Consider the following 17,629-nt stretch of genomic DNA (forward strand, 5'->3'; position numbering starts at 1 on the left):
CAGTTTTGTGTGCAGGATCTGAACCTTACCAAAGTGACCTTGCCAGCTACAACTGTGTGTAGGTTCCCATTTCTGTTCTATTAAAGGATATTTTTACCATATTAAGGGAAATTTCTACCACATTAAAGGGTATTTTTTCCTTTTACTTAGGTTCTCAAATACAACCAGATATGATGAAAGCTAAAAATATTCTCCAGAATAAGTTAATGAATGCATGAAAACACAGCTCCCTTGGAAATATTATTTCATATATGCATATGATGATGATTTCATATCATCCAGGGCAGAAAATTATGGACCCTTAGGAGGGGGATTATAGGGTCATCAACTTCCAATGAAATAAAGAAGTCCCTTCTCTGACATTGCTGATGAGCACACATCCATGTTCCAGACCATTCTAAAGACTGTGATTTGTTACTATATCATTCCTGAGTGATTCGTTTCTTCTAATCCTTTATTTAAACTTTGACATTTCAAGTACCTGTGCTAAATTCAAAGACTGCACAGATTTGGGGGCAGGGGGACTCAGGGCTTATGTCCCCACACCTTAGTGCAGGAAGCAGACAAGATACCAACAATAGCAGTACATTGAGACAAGTACTCTTACAGATCTGGACTTTTCCCTGGGAGCTCCCAAACTGGGAAGTAATTAATTTTGCTTGGGCCTGGGAGGAGGGGAAAAGATGATGAAAGTTTTGCAGAAGAGATGGTCTATCAGTTAGATCTTAAAGAATGAGTAGACTTTCAGGCAAAAAATGTAGAGTCAAAAGGGGTAACGATGGTGCAATAGAACCTCTCATGATTAAAACCTCATTTTATCCTTGGCGTCCCTCTAATTATTTCTCTCTCTCTCCCTTTCCCTAAGATAGGGAATAGAACACTATTTTACTACTCGAAGTATGTCCATGGACCAGGAGCTGGAAGAAGTGTAGACTCTCAGACCCCACCCTGGATCTGCTGAAGCAGCTTTTGCCCTTTTGACAATTCCCAGGTACGTGTGTGTGTGTGCATCAAAGTTTGAGATGCTCTGGGCTACAACTTGTGTCTCCATTTCCTTTTCTCCCATTCAGTCTCTTAAGAAGAGTTATTGTATTTTAGAACCAATTAATGCATGTTCATGTATAGTTTTAACAATCCAATAACTTTACAAGGTTCTTAACAAAAAATGGCAGGCTCCTTTTCTATCCCTCCCCCTCGCCACTAATCACGTCCAAGAATCAACCACTTTTACATCTTTTAGCTATTTCTTCTAATATTTACCTCCAACTCTAAAATTAACATGATCGCATTACTATCAATCAGTTTATCCATTTTAGAACCAATCTATACTTATTACAGAAAGTAAGAATTTAACTTTTTTACACAATCACTTTGAGTTTCCTTCCTTCCTCTCCTTCCGCCATAATTGCATATACAATTTTGACTATACTAATATGTAGTGTTTATAGTGTCATAAACATTGTTCATTAAAACAAGTAGTGTGCTTTAACATTTTTTCCTGGAGTTCGTTATGGCCTTGATTTTATTTCTTTAGGTTTTTATGTACCTATATTTAAACCTACTCCTTCCTTATCTTTCTAACAGAACTGTAAAAATCTTCTGAATATAGTCAAACTATTCTCTCATTCCTGTTTGTTTTCCTTGGAGTTCTTTCTTAAATTCCTGTATCCTTCTATTCTAATCTGGGCTGGCTGCTCTCTAGCTAGCCAACACAGCTGTCATCCTAGAACTTCCTGTTCCCATTATCTTAGAATTCTTTTTCCTCTCTCCTGTCCTGAATTCTCAGTTTCCAGGATATCGTGATGTCCTCCTTTTGGGGTTAATCTTCCCGTTTGGTGGAGCACATCCTCCAAAAGCTTCTGCAAAGAGGTGTGTGCCTGGTATATGTCTGTTGCCTTCAGGACCATGCACGGTCTCCCCCTGTATGATGGAAGCTAGAATCCTGGGAACTACATTTCCCAGAATTCTTTGCCAGCAGTGTTCTTGTTTAAAGTAGGCTAATGAGAGGTACTCCTATGAGATTTGGCAGGAGGACGTGAGATAGGGTTTATTCTTCTTCCAACAGAAATAGTGACAGATTAACATGAGCTTCTGCAAGTGGCTTTCTCACATTCCCTTTTCGACCTCTAGCAGCTGTAGCTTTACCAGCAGATTTATGTGGTTTCCTGAGAGATGGGCTGCTCCTACCCACCTCTCTAGACCATTCGACAATATGAGATCACTATATTAGGTCATTTCCTGCTTTGACTACCTATAATAGATTTTTTTTTTTTTTCCTGCCTAAACACTTACCAAGAGTGGCTCCAAGAAAAAGACCTTCAAAACTAGGAATTTAGGCTTTGTTATTGGAGTTGCTCTATTGGAAGTAGTGATGACCGACTCGGTAGTGCTATTATTAATTAATGACAAAATATTACATAAATCATTACCTCTATTGTATAGAATAAAGTGCCTAGTATTAAAGTACAGTCTGGGGAGACCATGTGGCTGCTGCAATATGTGAATGTCATTGGCGTGAGACTGCAGGGACTGTGGGGTCAGTTAGACGTTTCTGAGGGCACTGGAGAGATTACAGGAAGAAATGAAGCCCTCAGGGTTTTAACATGTCTGCTTAAGACATTCTCAGCAAACCAGAGTGTTTCTGTGACTGCCCCCAAATCAAACGTTTTCCTTTAGAATTATAGCACCAATGTGATAAAAAAGCAGACCCGAAGTTTGCACTTTTATACACCGAAGAATTGCAGGACAAGTGAATTCACTACTTTATGAGGTCTACCGTGTGAAAGTGAAGACATGTTAGGAAAGAGTGTGTTATGGACTGGGTTGTGTCACCCCCAAATTCCTATGTTGAATTCAGAGACAGAGACTTTAAAGAGGCAATCAAGGTTAAAAGGAGTGAAGCCACAGGGGTGGGGCCCTCGCACAATATAACTGATGTTCTTTAAGAAGAGGAAGAGACGTCGGGAAAGCATGGGCACAGAGCAAGGGCCCCGTGAGGACACAGGGAGAAGGCAGCCATCTCAAGCCCCGGGGAGCGGTCACAGGAGAAACCAAATCTGCCAGCGACTTGACCTTGGATTTTCAGTTTCCAGAACCATGAGAAATAAATTTCTGTTAAGTCACCACATCTGTGGTATTTTGTTATGACAACCCTAACAAAACAATACATCTTCGCAGAGGATGCTGCCTTTATCAAGACTTGGGGAAAGACACTTGCCAATAGGAGCGCGGCTTTCTTGGAAAGCACGCTGCTGGTGATCCTCAGAGCCTGGGCCTGGCCGCTGAAGATGCTGCCATAGAAATGGGCGCTTTGCTTCCAGCGTGGCTGATGGATCTCAGAGTGACAGGCCGAGCTGATGCTGCCAAGTCAAGATGAGGCTCAACAGCGATCATTCGAACAGATTAACTACAGACATTTTCGAGTATGGCCAAGGGATCACGGTATCCCTAAGACTGAAATAGATGGACAGCGTTCCTTTTATGTGACAAGGTTTTACTTCCTTATAAAACATAACTTCTGGGTTTGTGCGTAGAGGCGTCATTGTAATCACAATGGCTTGCTCTTCATGCTGTTTATCCTATTTCCAGATCTGAGCCAGTTCACAGATCTGGAGCCCCTTGAGTAGAAGGAAAGACCTATCTCCTGGAGGAAGAATCCTGTGACAGTGCTACAACTGTGTATTGTACGTCTTCTACAGAGAGGTCCCCGGACCTTTGGGGGATTACTGCATGCTGCCTCTAGGCTGACACTGCTCCCTGGGGTTCCAAAATGCCGCAGTGACCCACCAGTGAGGGTGGAAGTCCATGCAGTTCAGATGATGTAGTAGATTTTATTACGATTTGCCAAATACTCTGTCTTTAACTCCATGCAGCGCCTTCAAAATGGCAGAATTATAGCCTGTTGAACTCCAGGATAGCGTGTGATTTGCTTTGACTATGAAATGCAGGCAGGAGTGACATATGTCACTCCGGGCAAAAGCTTTAAGACACAGACACATTTTTAAAATGTGTGGCCATGCTTCTTCCCCTTCTCTCACAAGATAGGCAATGCTCCAGATAGCAGCTGCTACCCTGGGTCCTGGAGTGAACACGCTGTGGGGAGAGCCAAGCCTAATCAGTGATGATCCGTAAAGTGAATAAGAAATTATGCTTTGTTGTTGTAAGGCACCCGTATTTGTGGCTATTTGGTATTGTTGCATAACATAGACCATTGTGAATAAATGTAGGTTTTAAATGGAGTCTCCATCACAGTGGGCCCACTGGGTCCACAGATCTGTCCCGTGGTTATTTCCCGAGGACCTGGGTGGATTGCTGGAAGAGGCATGATAAGAAATGAGCAAGCTATTCACTCTCATGTGTAGTTTAAGGTTTATTATACTAGGAAGAACCCATCTGTAAACCCAAAGCAATATTGAGTCCCTATGAGAATGGCAGAGAATTATGCTGCCATCTAAGGTGCGTGGGTGGTGATTCCTTAGAGAGGTTGCAGGTTTGGCTCCACCACGGCAATAAAGTGAGTCACACGAGTTTTTTAGTTTCCCAGGGCATGTAAATATACTGTAGTCTATTACGTGTGCAATAGCACTGTGTTTAAAAATGTGTGTACCTTGGAGTTCCCATCATGGCACAGCGGAAGTGAATCTGGCCAGGAACCGTGGGGTTGCAGGTTTGATCCCTGGCCTCCTTAGTGGGTTAGGGATCCAGTGTTGCTGTGAGCTGTGGTGTAAGTCACAGACGAGGCTCGGATCTGGCATTGCTGTGGCTGTGGTGGAGACCGGCGGCTGTAGCTCCGATTTGACCCCTAGCCTGGGAACCTCCATATGCTGTGGGTGCTGCCCTAAAAAACAAAAAACAAAAAAGTACATACCTTAATTTAAAAACACTTTATTGCTACCAAATGCGAATCATCTGAGCCTTTAGTGAGCTGTAATAGTAACATCAGAGATCCCTGTTCATAGATGACTATAGCAAGTAGAAAAATCCTTAAAATTTTGAAATATTGCAAGAAATACCAAAATGTGACAGAGAGACACGAAGTGAACAAGTGTTGTTGGAAAAATGGTGCCGATAGATTTGCTTGATGCAGGGTTGCCACAAACCTTTAATGTGTTAAAAAAACAAAAAAAACCAGTATCTGTGACACATAGTAAAGCGAAATGCAGTGAGTGAGCTACGCCGTGTTACTTCATGTGTCTTGCCTGTCTGGCCTGTAGAGCAGACAGATGTATCGTGGATCAGGAGAGTAGATTATTTAAACCTAATTAGGCAGTGAGGTTAAGTTCCTGTATTGTTTCTGGTATTTTCACTTTGGTGGAGTCAAAATAGCGCTTCTCACACCTGGTACACAGCTCTCGGTCTGGAAGAGAGTGTGTTTCTCTAAACCGAGTGGCAAAGCCCAGCAGAGTCCCTGCTTCTACCTGACAGGGACTGTCCTGCCTCCCCCTGTCTTCTCCCCGGATTGCACCCCAGATCCAACGCTGCATTCTCCACCTGCCTGCCCTGAGCGGGGCCTCACTTGGTTCTGTAAGGACGAACGGCGCTGCTGCTCCTCCTGCTGCCTCGGCCTTCGAGGCCTCCGGGGGTTTGGTGTGTTCCTGAGCTTTTTCCCCCCAGCTCTCCTTGTCCGTATGACTCGAATCACGTTCCCTCAAAAAGCTGTCAGAAACACTTGTCTGATGCCGCTTTGTCTTACTTCATCACAGCTACAGACGTATTCTGTTTCGGGTCATGAGGATTTTGTCCATCAGCAGTTTTTTTTTTTTTTTTTTGGTCTTTTTGCCATTTCTTGGGCTGTTCCCTCAGCATATGGAGGTTCCCAGGCTAGGGGTCTAATTAGAGCTGTAACTACCAGCTTACGCCAGAGCCACAGCAACGCGGGATCTGAGCCGCATCTGCAACCTATACCACAGCTCACGGCAACGCCGGATCCTTAACCCACTGAGCAAGGGCAGGGATCGAACCTGCAACCTCATGGTTCCTAGTCGGATTCGCTAACCACTGAGCCACGACGGGAACTCCCATCAACAGTTTTCGATAAATATTTGAAAATGGGTGAGTGTGAGAAAATGATGCTTCCTGGGGAGCGTCACACCTTCTCTTCTTTGAGAGACAAAGTGGAGCGATGCTAGATCTTCCGGACATGCTTAAGTCAGAGGGAAGAACTGACATTCTAGCTGCTACTCATGGTGGCGAGACAAGTACCTGCGAGGGTAGGTGTGTGGGAACATTCACAGACGCACATGCAGGGGTGGGGAAGAGAGAGAGAGGAGAAGAAAAAGCAGAAGGAGGGGGAGGATGGGAGGAGGAGGAGAAGGGGAAGAGGAAGAGGAGAAGGAGGTGGGGAGAAGCAGCAGACTTTTGGAAAACTGAGGCCGTTAAGGCCAGATGCTGTAGGTGAAGCTAGATGCGAGAGGTGATTAAGGAAGGGGATGTAACAGATGGGGGCTGTTTATGGAGAGTGCCTTCTCCTCTACCTTCCTCAAAGGGCAAGATTTTTTTCTTTGAACAAGAAACTACATTGAGGCAGTTGTTTATGTCCCAGGCACCTATTTGGGTTACGTTTATGTGTCTTTCGTCTATTTCAGTGGGATCTAGGGCAGAGGCGGTCAAACATGTGCCCAGGCTGTCCTTTGGAACTGCTTTTGAATTAAATATATTGAAAAACATTTACTTGAAGCACCATTCCCCTTTTTACAATATTTAACGTGTAAATATTTGCAGATCATTCTTTATGCTGGAAATACAGAAGCAAAAGGGGAGGGGTCTTCTCTCTACCATCTATTGGATTACATATATGCCAAACCACCCACACGTGCATTGCGTTTAGGGTTTGTGGAATACTTATGGAGGTTTTTAGATTTCTGACATAATTTTTACAGACACTGAAGTAGGAAAAGAGGTACCATCTCTACCCTTGTCTATACATGTAGGTGTTTCTTCCGGCTTTGATGTGTCTATGTCTATCATTTTTTCCTTTAAATATCCAGTTTTGTCTTGAGCTAATCAGAGAGCTTTTATAGAATCTCATTAATGTCTTTCACTGTCTCTCTACTTTCCCCCAACAAAGTACAGGGTATTTAGGACAACATAAAATATCTGAACCCTCTTGTGCCAAATTCTCTTTAAGACCTCTGCCAGTCCATCTTTTCTCTAAAATAATCAAAAATTTTATTTTCTCAAGCCCAAGGTTCATGTCTAATAAAGCTGTTTGATGACTTTCTTTTCCTTTCCTATTAAAGACTCCAAAGTGGCATGGTTACATTCTGTCATATCCAATCACCAACCCATTTCCCTTTTTTTCTCAGAATTAGGTCTAAAAAATCAGCGCCCCTTGTGTCTTGCTGTGTCTTCCAAGGGATGAAATTACCAGCAGGGCGAGTAAAGCCTGACTCTGATACTTGATTTCCAGCAAAAAGGGTCTTTCAGAAGGTGTTGATGTCATTAGCACAGTTACACTCTACTTGAGGTTTTAACCTCTTTTTAAAAAAAGCGGTGATAGAGTTCCCCTCGTGACTCAGTGGGTTGCGAACCTGACATGGTTTTTATGAGGATGCAAGTTCCATCCCTGGCCTGCCTCAGTGCGTTAAGGATCCGGCGTTGCCATGAGTTGCAGTGTGGGTTGCAGATGCAGCTGTGGCTCAGATCTGGTGTTGCTGGGGCTGTAGCACAGGCTGGCGGCTGCAGCTCTGATTCAACCCCTGGCCTGGAAACTTCCATATGCAGGCAGGTACAGCCATAAAAAGAAATAAACAAACAAAAAACAAACAAGAAAGAAAAGCAGTGACTTTCATCTAGTGTGGTATTCTCTGGACCATGCCTATAGCCGTTTAATGTGTGTTCTTTCTATTTTTTACCCCTAATGAAATACTCTTTAATTTGCGTGTATTATCAGAATCCTGGATTCTCAGACAGGGCTTTACTGGCTTACTCCGGAGTGTTGCCATTTCTCTGCCTCCTTTCTTGGGTTATTGGCTTTTTATTAATAAGCCCTTCCAATCTTGGGCTACGAGTTCCATCTTTACGAGTCTCAGACTGCGTTCATTGCACTCCATGAAAATTCCCTCTTTCCTTTGCCTGGTTCCTGTTCTTTGTGCTCTGAAATATAGCACCCCCTCCACGTTTTTTGGTTAAAATATTAGATTTCGAAGTTACATAATCATAGTATGTACGATAGGAAATACGAGTTGCTGGGTCAAACCAACCACCATATCTCAGTAGCTTCATATAATACAGATTGAATCTTTGCCCCCCCAAAGTCCAAAGCAGATGTGTCTACTTAGTGGGCAGGCTTCCGTGGGGTTGTTTGGAGACCTAGTCACCTTAGTCTTGTGGCACATTCTTAGAATCCTGTCCATTCAGCCGGTAGATAAGGAGAGACAGAGAGAGCAGAGAATCCCGCAGGCTGCTTTCTGGGTTGGATCTGGAAGTGGAGTAAATTACTTTTGCCCTCATTACATGGGCCAGAGCTCAGTCACGTGGCTGCATCCAGCTGCAAAGGAGTCTGGGAGATGTACACTAGCTGTGGGCTGGGCCCAGGAGGAACGAGAAACAGAATTAGTAAACAACCCACCAGTCCCCGCTTCAATTGTTTTGTATTTATATAGTTGTATAAAAAGTGAGATTTGTTGAGAGTTCTGCATTTTTCTTTAAAGTAATTTTCTAGTGGCTTTTTGTGTTTCCCCTTCATGCCTGCATTTTGGTGGCAACAACACAATGGCCTTGCTGCTTATGGTTCACGCTTCTGCCAAGACACCCTGAAAAGCCTTGGTAGTTGCATGTGTTTATTTTTTTAATTTTTGTAAAAATTTTTTTTTGTCTTTTTGTTTTTTGAGGGCTGCACCCGCGGCCTATGGAGGTTCCCAGGCTAGGGGTCTAATTGGAGCCGTAGCCCCCAACCTAGGCCAGAGACACAGCAACGTGGGATCTAAGCCGCATCTGCTATCTACACCACAGCTCATGGCAATGCTGGATCCTTAACCCACTGAGCAAGGCCAGGGATCGAACCCGCAACCTCATGATTCCTAGTTGGATTTGTTTCTGCTGCGCTACGATGGGAACTCCAATTTTTTAAATTAAAAATTTTTTCTTTTTAGGGCTCCACCCATGGCATATGGAAGTTCCCAGGCTAGGGGTCAAATCGGAGCTGCAGCTACTGGCCTACACCACAGCTCACGGCAACACCAGATCCTTAACCCATTGAGTAAGGCCAGGGATCGAATCCATGTCCTCATGGTTCCTAGTTGGATTCGTTTCCACTGCCACCACAGGGGAAACTCCTAGATGTATGTTTTTAAAATACTATTTTTGGGAGTTCACATTGTGGCTCAGTGGTTAACAAACCTGACTAGCAACCATGAGGACATAGGTTCAATCCCTGGCCTTGCTCAGTGGGTTAAGTATCTGGCATTGCCATGAGCTGTGGCATAGGTTGCAGACATGGCTCAGATATGACACTGCTGTGGCTGTGGTGTAGGCCAGTAGCTGCAGCTCTCATTTGACCCCTAACCTGGGAACCTCTATATGCTGTGGGTGCAGCCCTAAAAAGACCAAAAAAAAAAAAAAATGCAAAAAAAACCTGTTTTTTTAATCATGTCCTTCTCCTGTCTTTCCTTAATGATTAACCCTTCATAATTTCTCCATAATTTGCCTCCATTTTATTTAGCCAATCTTATCTCTGATTAATCCCTACTCATCGTTGTAAGTTTATGGGAGAGTGGTAGAGTGGTGGCCTGGGATCCAAACACCTGCATCCTCTTCCTCAACCCCAGAGTATGATCTACAGTCCAACGCCAGGGAAATGACACTCTTTAATGTTAGGGGCCTCAGCTAGTTTTCGCTACATAAAAATGGGCTTGAGAATGGCACCAAGGTAGGAAGTCGAATAATGTACTGGAGACCAGTGAGGATGCTCTTCGCTCTCACCCGCTTCGATGTTTACTTCCACCTGAGTTGGTGACGCGCTGTCTCGTTTGGAACGCCATCTCGGCTTCTGCAACTATGCAAAATGCATAGGTCCTTTCTTTCAGATACTCTCCGTCTTCATTACTATCAGAATCGTCCTTTTGTTTGGGGCATTAAGTTACAATGCCAGCTTTCTTTGGGCCCAAGAATAGTTAGGTGACATAGTTCTGGCATATGTACCAGAGAGTTCCAGGAAATTTTTGCATTCCTGATACAGGTACTGCTTTTTCCTCGTTGTTCCTTTTTTCTTCCTGTCTGGGATGAAGTGGTTAGGGGAGCTGCAGCAGCCATCTTGTGGCTATGAGGCACCCATAAGGCTAAAAGCCAAATGGTATTGATGGAGAAACCAAAAGTTAAAAGACTTGACATCATAGATTCACTGTCATCAATTTGGCCTGCTTACTTTCAGACACTCGGTGGTGTGAAAAGAGTAAGTGGCTCTATTTGTTTACATCAGTTCAATAGATTTCTATTACATGCAAAGACAATCTTCTACTGACAGAGCTTTCAAAGCCTTTCACATATCTTATCTCCCCGAAGAAGCCCTCTTAATACGTATTGATCGCTCTTCCTCCTGACCATGCAGCACCCCATTTATCATGCGGTGTATTCGTTTATTATTGCTGCTATAACAAATTACCAAGCACTTAGTGACTTAAAACATCAAAAATCTGTTATTTTACAATTTGGGAAGAAATCTAAAATGAGCTGGAACGTCTGTGTTCTTTATAGAGACTCTAGGAAAGAATCCGTTTCTTTGCCTTTACTAGTTTTTACAGGCTGCAAGATTCTTTGGCTTGTCACCCCACATCCCTCCAACCTCTGCTTCTTTTGCCACTTCGACTCTCCTTCTGTCCTCTTCGAACTTTTGTGATCACAGCAGGCCCACCAGAATAATTCAGGGTGGTCTCTTCCTCTCAAAATGCTGAATTTAATCATGCCTACAAAGTCTCTTTCTTTTGCCGTGGAAGATAACATGTTCCCGGGTTCTGGGGATTCAGACCTGGTCATTTTCGGGGAACCATCATTCTGCCTACCAGATATGCCTGATCTGTGTGTGTCTGTAATACATTTTAATCCACAATGGCATTTAATTGAGCTCTGTGATTTATGTCACTTCTAATTATTTTGTATGGAAGTCTCATTTTCTTGTCCAAGGATAAATCCCCTAGCGGCATTTATCCTCTGCAGAGCGAGGCACATACCTGTTAGTTTTAGAATTTCATCCTATTTGTTGACAAATACTATTCTCTTTGATGTTCATACAAACACTGCAGCACCTTTGTTTTAATTGACTACAATGACATTTTATTTACTTATTTCCCAGAGGTCTCAATTCTCATGATGTAATAAAAATATATAAACTCTTATGATATGACTAAGATGGAAAGTAGTTTTTATTAGTGCCTTTTAACCAAGTTTTAGGAAGAGTCATAGCGGCATTCGGTTCTTTTTGGCATGAGTAAGCGGAGTATTTGAATGATTTTGCTTTTGTAGTTTTATTTTCAAATGCTTTTTGTTTGGTTAACTGATTTTTAGACTTTTCTCATCAAAAATTTCAATGCACAGAAAAGTAGAAATAATTGTTCAGTAAAAACCCATATACCCACAGCTTAGATTAAGCAACATATGCATAAATATATGGGTTTTTTGGGCTGACCCATTTGAAGATAAATACAAATAATTAATTTTATTCAGTGCCTTAAAAAAGTGATGATTTATGTACATTTCCTCTGTTTCTCAAAACTCATTCAATTGTGGTTGGAGTTGGTGGACACTTTGTTAGATCATAGTTTTTCCTTCCTTCCTTTTTTTTACCCCCCATATCTGATGTGCTTCAGGTTGTTACAGGCTTCAAGTCCCTTTAAGGAGATTAAACCCCAAAGCCTCTGGCCAGGTCTCACTGTAATGCCCCTTCCCCACCTCGACCAGTCTGGGCTGCTCACTCCCTGCTAGACAAGGAATGTCACCCATTCCTCACCCAGCCACCATCTAACCAACCAGTTCCCCAAGCTAATAAGGTATCCTGCCCAAGAGCCATCAGAAGATCCAACTGCGTCCCCACTCAGGCCCCATGGTGGGGTATAAAGACTACGGCAGAGTGAGTCAGGCCTCTTTTTTTTTTTTTTTTTTGTCTTTTTGCCATTTCTTGGGCCGCTCCTGCAGCATATGGAGGTTCCTAGGCTAGGCGTCGAATCGGAGCTGTAGCCACCAGCCTACGCCAGAGCCACATCAACTCAGGATCCAAGCCTCGTCTGCGACCTACACCACAGCTCACGGCAATGTCAGATCCTTAACCCACTGAGCAAGGCCAGGGATCGAACCCGCAACCTCATGGTTCCTAGTCGGATTCGTTAACCACTGTGCCATGACGGGAACTCTTTTTTTTTTTTTTTTGAGGCCCTCTTTTGTTAACCTGCACGCACGTGAGTCCTCTCGCCCTCTCTGAAAATGCCCATTCACTTCAATAAGTGTGTAAAACGTCGCCATTCCAATGCTCTGCTGTGGTGAGCCAGGGACCGAGGACACTGTGACAGTAACAAGGTCACCATAGACTGTGCCCTTTTCCTCACCCACGAGAACATCTACAAACAATTGCTTCTCTCTTTTATTTTTTTTTTTAATTGTTGCCTTTTTAGGGATGCTCCCCCGGCATATGGAGGTTCCCAGGCTAGGGGTCGAATCGGAGCTACAGCTGCCAGCCTACACCATAGCCACAGCGATGCCCAATCTGAGCCGCGTTTGTGACCTACACCACGGCCCGTGGCAACACTGGATCCTTAACCCACTGAGAAAGGCCAGGGATGGAACCTGTGACCTTATGGTTCCTAGTCAGATCCATTTCCGCTGCGCCACGAGGAGAACGCCTGCTTTTCTCTTTTAAACACATGATTGACTTTGACTAAATTTCATTTTAATAACCATAGCCTCCACATTCCTCTTAATATCTTAACTAGTTTCCTGGAAGAAGAACTACTTAATTCCCATTTAACTTGGGGTCAAATCTCATTCCAACTTGCTCCAGCAGTGCTAGGAGACATGCACTTCTTGCATGCTAGGAGACTAAAGGAGTAATTGCTTTGGTCTTGATGTTCTCTCGTCTGTCATAGTTATACTACATGTGTACCAATTTTTTGGCTGCTTCGTTTCTTTCTCAGAAAAAAGAATTTGGACAGAATTTAATTTAATATGCACTTATGCAATTCCTTTGCTCTTGCTTCTGCAGAGGGAGTTATGGCTACTCTTCTTGACTTTCTCGAAATCTTTTTGGCATTGGTAGAACCATCCAATGTCAGTCTTAAGAATAAAGTACCAAAACCACAAAGGAAGGAGTTCCTGCTATGGCACAAGGGGATTGGCAGTGTCTCTGCAGCACCAGGACACAGGTTCAATATCCAGCCTGGCCCAGTGGGTTAAAGGATCCAGTGTTGCCACAGCTGTGGGGTAGGTCACCATTGCAGCTTGGATCTGATCCCTGGCCAGAGAACTCCATGTGCCTCGGGGTGGCCCAAAAAGAAGAACAAACAAACAAGCCAACATTTCACAAGGAACACTACCTCACACCTCTTAGAATGGCTATCATTAAAAAGACAACACATAACAAGTGCTGGCAAGGATGGGGGAGAAAAGGAACCTTGTACACTGTTGGTAGGATTGTAAATTGATGGAGCCACGATGGAAAACTCTATTGCGGTTCCTTGAAAAATTAAAAATGGAATCACCATATGATCCAGCAATTTCACTTCTGGGTATTTGCCTAAAGAAAACAAAAACACTGGAGTTCCCATCGTGGCGCAGTGGTTATCGAACCCAACTAGGAACCATGAGGTTGCAGGTTCGATCCCTGCCCTTGCTCAGCGGGTTAACGATCCGGCGTTGCCATGAGCTGTGCTGTAGGTCACAGACTGGCTCGGATCCCTCGTTGCTGTGGCTCTGGCGTAGGCTGGTGGCTACAGCTCGATTAGACCCCTAGCCTGGGAACCTCCATATGCCACGAGAGTGGCCCAAGAAAATGGCAAAAAGACAAAAAACAAAAACAAAAAAAAAAACACTAATTTGAGAAAATATATGCATGCTAATATTTATTACAGCATTGTTTACAATAACCAAGATATGGAAACAACCCAAGTGTCCATCAATAGGCAAATATTGATAAAGAAGATACGCGTGTATGTATGTGTATATATATGTATATATGTATGTATATGTATATATATAAACATATATATGCATATATATACATATAAAACAGAATATTGCTCAGCCATAGAAAAATGAATCTTGCCATTTGCCATGACATGATGGATCGAGAGGATATTATACTAAATGAAATAAGCCTGAGATAGACAAATAAATAATCTCATTTATACGTGAAATCTGAAAAACAAAACAAAAGCAGACTCACACATACAGAGAAAAAACACGTGGATGCCAGAGGGGAAGGGGAGAGGAGATTAGGGAAGCAGGTAAAAGGGGTTATGAAGTACGAACCTCCAGTTATACAATAAACAAGTCACGAGGATGGAACAGCAGAAAGAATAAGGTCAGTAATATTGTAATAACCTTGTATGAAGACAGATGATTGCTCGACTTATCGTGGTGATCATGTCATAATGTATACAGATGATAAATCCTTAGAGAGTACATCTGAAACTAACGTAATATTGTGCAGCTAGGAGTTCCTGTTGCGCACGGCAGAAACGAGTCCGACTAGTGTCCATGAGGTTGCGGGTTTGATCCCTGGCCTCACTCAGTGGGTTGGGGGTCCGGTGTTGCCATAAACTGTGGTGTAGGTGACAGACATGGCTCAGATCCTGCGTTGTTGTGGCTGTGGCATAGGCTGGCAGCTGTAGCTCTGATTAGACCCCTAGCCTGGGAACTTCCATATGCCATAGATGCTGCCCTAAAAAGACAAAAAAGAAAAAATTGTATAACTATATTTCAATTTAAAATTATGAAAGTATAGTTTTCAAGTCAAGAAAGCATTGAATTTTTTGCTCTAACTCTCCCATTTCAAATAGCAACAGATTATCTCCCAAACACACATCTTTCATTTAAAAATTTAAATTCAGCAAAAATCTCCAAGTTAGAGACTTTAGCTTGAGAAGTCAGACTGCTGCTGTTACCAGAAATTTGGGTTGTCTGGATGAGCCCAGCATGTTGCTTAAAAAAGTCTTTAGGAGATAATGGTTGGTATTCTTCTCTCTCCTGTTTTTCTCCACTTCTAGTTAGAATAAAGATTCACAGAGTGGCTTCAGCATATGCCTAGGTGAACTCTCATGGTCATTACTCTAATTAAATGGTTTGTCTTGCTAAACATCAATCCTTTTTTATGCTTTATCAGAGACATTCTCAAACTCTATTCCTCTTTCCCTCTCAACTTTAAACTTCCGTTTAACCAATGATTACAGGAAAAATCTACCGGCATTGTCATTTTATGTATTTTACAAATTAATCTAGATCTTTTATGTCTCAGGTAATCCCTCATCTTTTTAGCATAATATCTGGCTTGAATTAGTCTAAAAACCCTCACCCTCATCTTATTTTATCTTTTTTTTTTTTTTTCCTCTTGCTTTTTTAGGGCCTTGCATTTGGCATATGAAAGTTCCCAGGCTAGGAGTCGAGTCAGAGCTGTAGCCCAGGGCCTGCACCACAGCCACAGCCACTTGGGATCTGAGCCAGGTCTGCAACCTGCACCTCAGCTCAGGGCAACATCGGATCCTTAACCCACTGAGTGAGGCCTGGAGTTTAACCTGTGTCCTCATGGATACTAGTCAGATTTTTTCTGCTGTGCCACAATGGGAACTCCCTATTTTATCTTTAGAAAGTCAACAATAAATATGAGAATTTGAATTTATTGTTTCCCACCATGAGTTTTGGTCACAAGTATGCCTAATCTAGGAAAAAAAGATCTAAGTACCATCACGAGATGTTAGGTACTATCGTGTGATATTTTTATCCAAGAGGTACATGTCATAAGACCCTTTCCCCATGATATTACAAAACAGTAAATATTATTTCTAGTCATATTGAACCATTTGAGTTTGAAGAATTCTTAAAATAATCCAGAACTGGCATTTTATTTTTCAGCATTTGATTTCACTTGCAACCACAAAAGTCATCTAGTCAGCGGCATTTAATAAAACTCAGATTTACTTTGTGAAATGTCTTAAGAACCTTAAATAATTGTAGAGGAATGTTCCTTCTAAGAAAGGAATGCTTTACACCTGGAACAACCGAAAAAAAAAAAAAAAAATGCGTTGGGCCAAGAATTCCAACAGCAGAGTTCTCAGAAGGCCATTACTCTTCTGACACCAGTTTTCTGGCCCACACCAAATGTCCTGCAATTCAATTTCATTCTGACACTAATATCCAGGGTTAGCTTCGACCCCACAGGTTCAAGGGCTCAGTGCTCTAGAGGGCTGCACTCACTTCAGACTCCAGCCACAAGATGTGCAGGCCACCTACCACCCACCCCGCTTCTGAAGACCAGTCAAAAGTTTTGGGGTTCCCATGACCCCCTCAGGCTCAATAATTGCTAGAAGGACTCATTGACCTCACTAAATGCATTATAGTCACCACTGTAGTTTTGTTACAGAGGATGCAGACCAGGAGCAGGCAATGCAAGGCACACACGGGCAAGGCCTGCTGAAGGGGACACAGAGCTTCTCTCCGTCCTCTGCTCGTGGACGCCCAGCCCACTAGCCACCCAGTACATCAACCTGTTCCCCCACCAGGAAGCTCCTCCAAGCATGAGTCTGGAGTTATTACTGGGGGTTTCTTTCCTGGACATGGTTGATTAAATCATTGGCCACATAATTGACTGAACTCAATCTCTGCACCCCACCTCCCCAGAGGTCCACCTGCCCAAAGTTCCGACCCTCTAATCATGTGATTGTTCTTTCTTTTTCTTTTTCTTTTTCTTTTTTTTCAGAGCTGCACCTGTAGCATATGGAGGTTCCCAGGCTAGGGGTCCAATCAGAACTACAGCTGCTGGTCTACACCACAGCTGCAGCAACATGGGATCCAAGCTGTGTCTGCGACCTACACCACAGTTCACGCCAATATCGGATCCTTAACCCACCGTGCAAGGCCAGGGATCGAACCTGCGTCCTCATGGATGCTAGTCAGATTCGTTTCTGCTGAGCCATGGTGGGAATTCCGTGATTATTCTTTCTGAGGGCCAGCCTGGATCCTGAGTTATCAGGCACCCACCAGGAGTCACCTCAGTACAAAGACACTTGCCTCACTCTATTAATGTGCCAGGGCTGCTGTAACAAAGAACCACAGACTGGGTGGTTGAAACAAAAGAAATGTAGTGTCTCCCAGTTCTGGAGGTTAGAAATCCAAGATCAAGGTGTTGGCAAGGCTAATTTCTTCTGAGGGCTTCTCTCCTTGTCTTTTTTTTTCACGGTACACCTGCGGTTTGTGGAATTTCCTGGACTAAGGGTTGAATCAGAGCTGCAGCTGCCAGCCTATGCCACAGCCACAGCAACACCAGATCTGAGCTGCAACTGCAACCAGTGCCAGATCCTTAACCCACTGAGTGAGACCAGGTATCAAACCCCTATCCTCACAGAGACAATGACAGGTCCTTCACCCGCTGAGCCACAATGGGAACGCCTCCTCTTGTCTTATAGGTTGCTGTATCTTCTCCTGGTTTTCCCTC

At 43.3% G+C, this 17,629-nt stretch overlaps 1 long non-coding RNA gene across 2 annotated transcripts in view; it reads left to right on the plus strand.

Moving 5' to 3' along the window:
- LOC106510205 overlaps positions 1 to 17,629 on the plus strand; it is an 88,637-nt gene that overhangs the window by 61,604 nt on the left and 9,404 nt on the right. For both annotated transcript variants that reach the window (XR_002343538.1, XR_002343539.1), the window contains exon 3: positions 866 to 991. This is a non-coding gene — a long non-coding RNA (uncharacterized LOC106510205). The remainder of the gene's footprint in view (positions 1 to 865; positions 992 to 17,629) is intronic.

The sequence above is a fragment of the Sus scrofa genome, chromosome 4, assembly GCF_000003025.6.
Source record: "Sus scrofa isolate TJ Tabasco breed Duroc chromosome 4, Sscrofa11.1, whole genome shotgun sequence".
NCBI lineage: Eukaryota > Metazoa > Chordata > Mammalia > Artiodactyla > Suidae > Sus > Sus scrofa.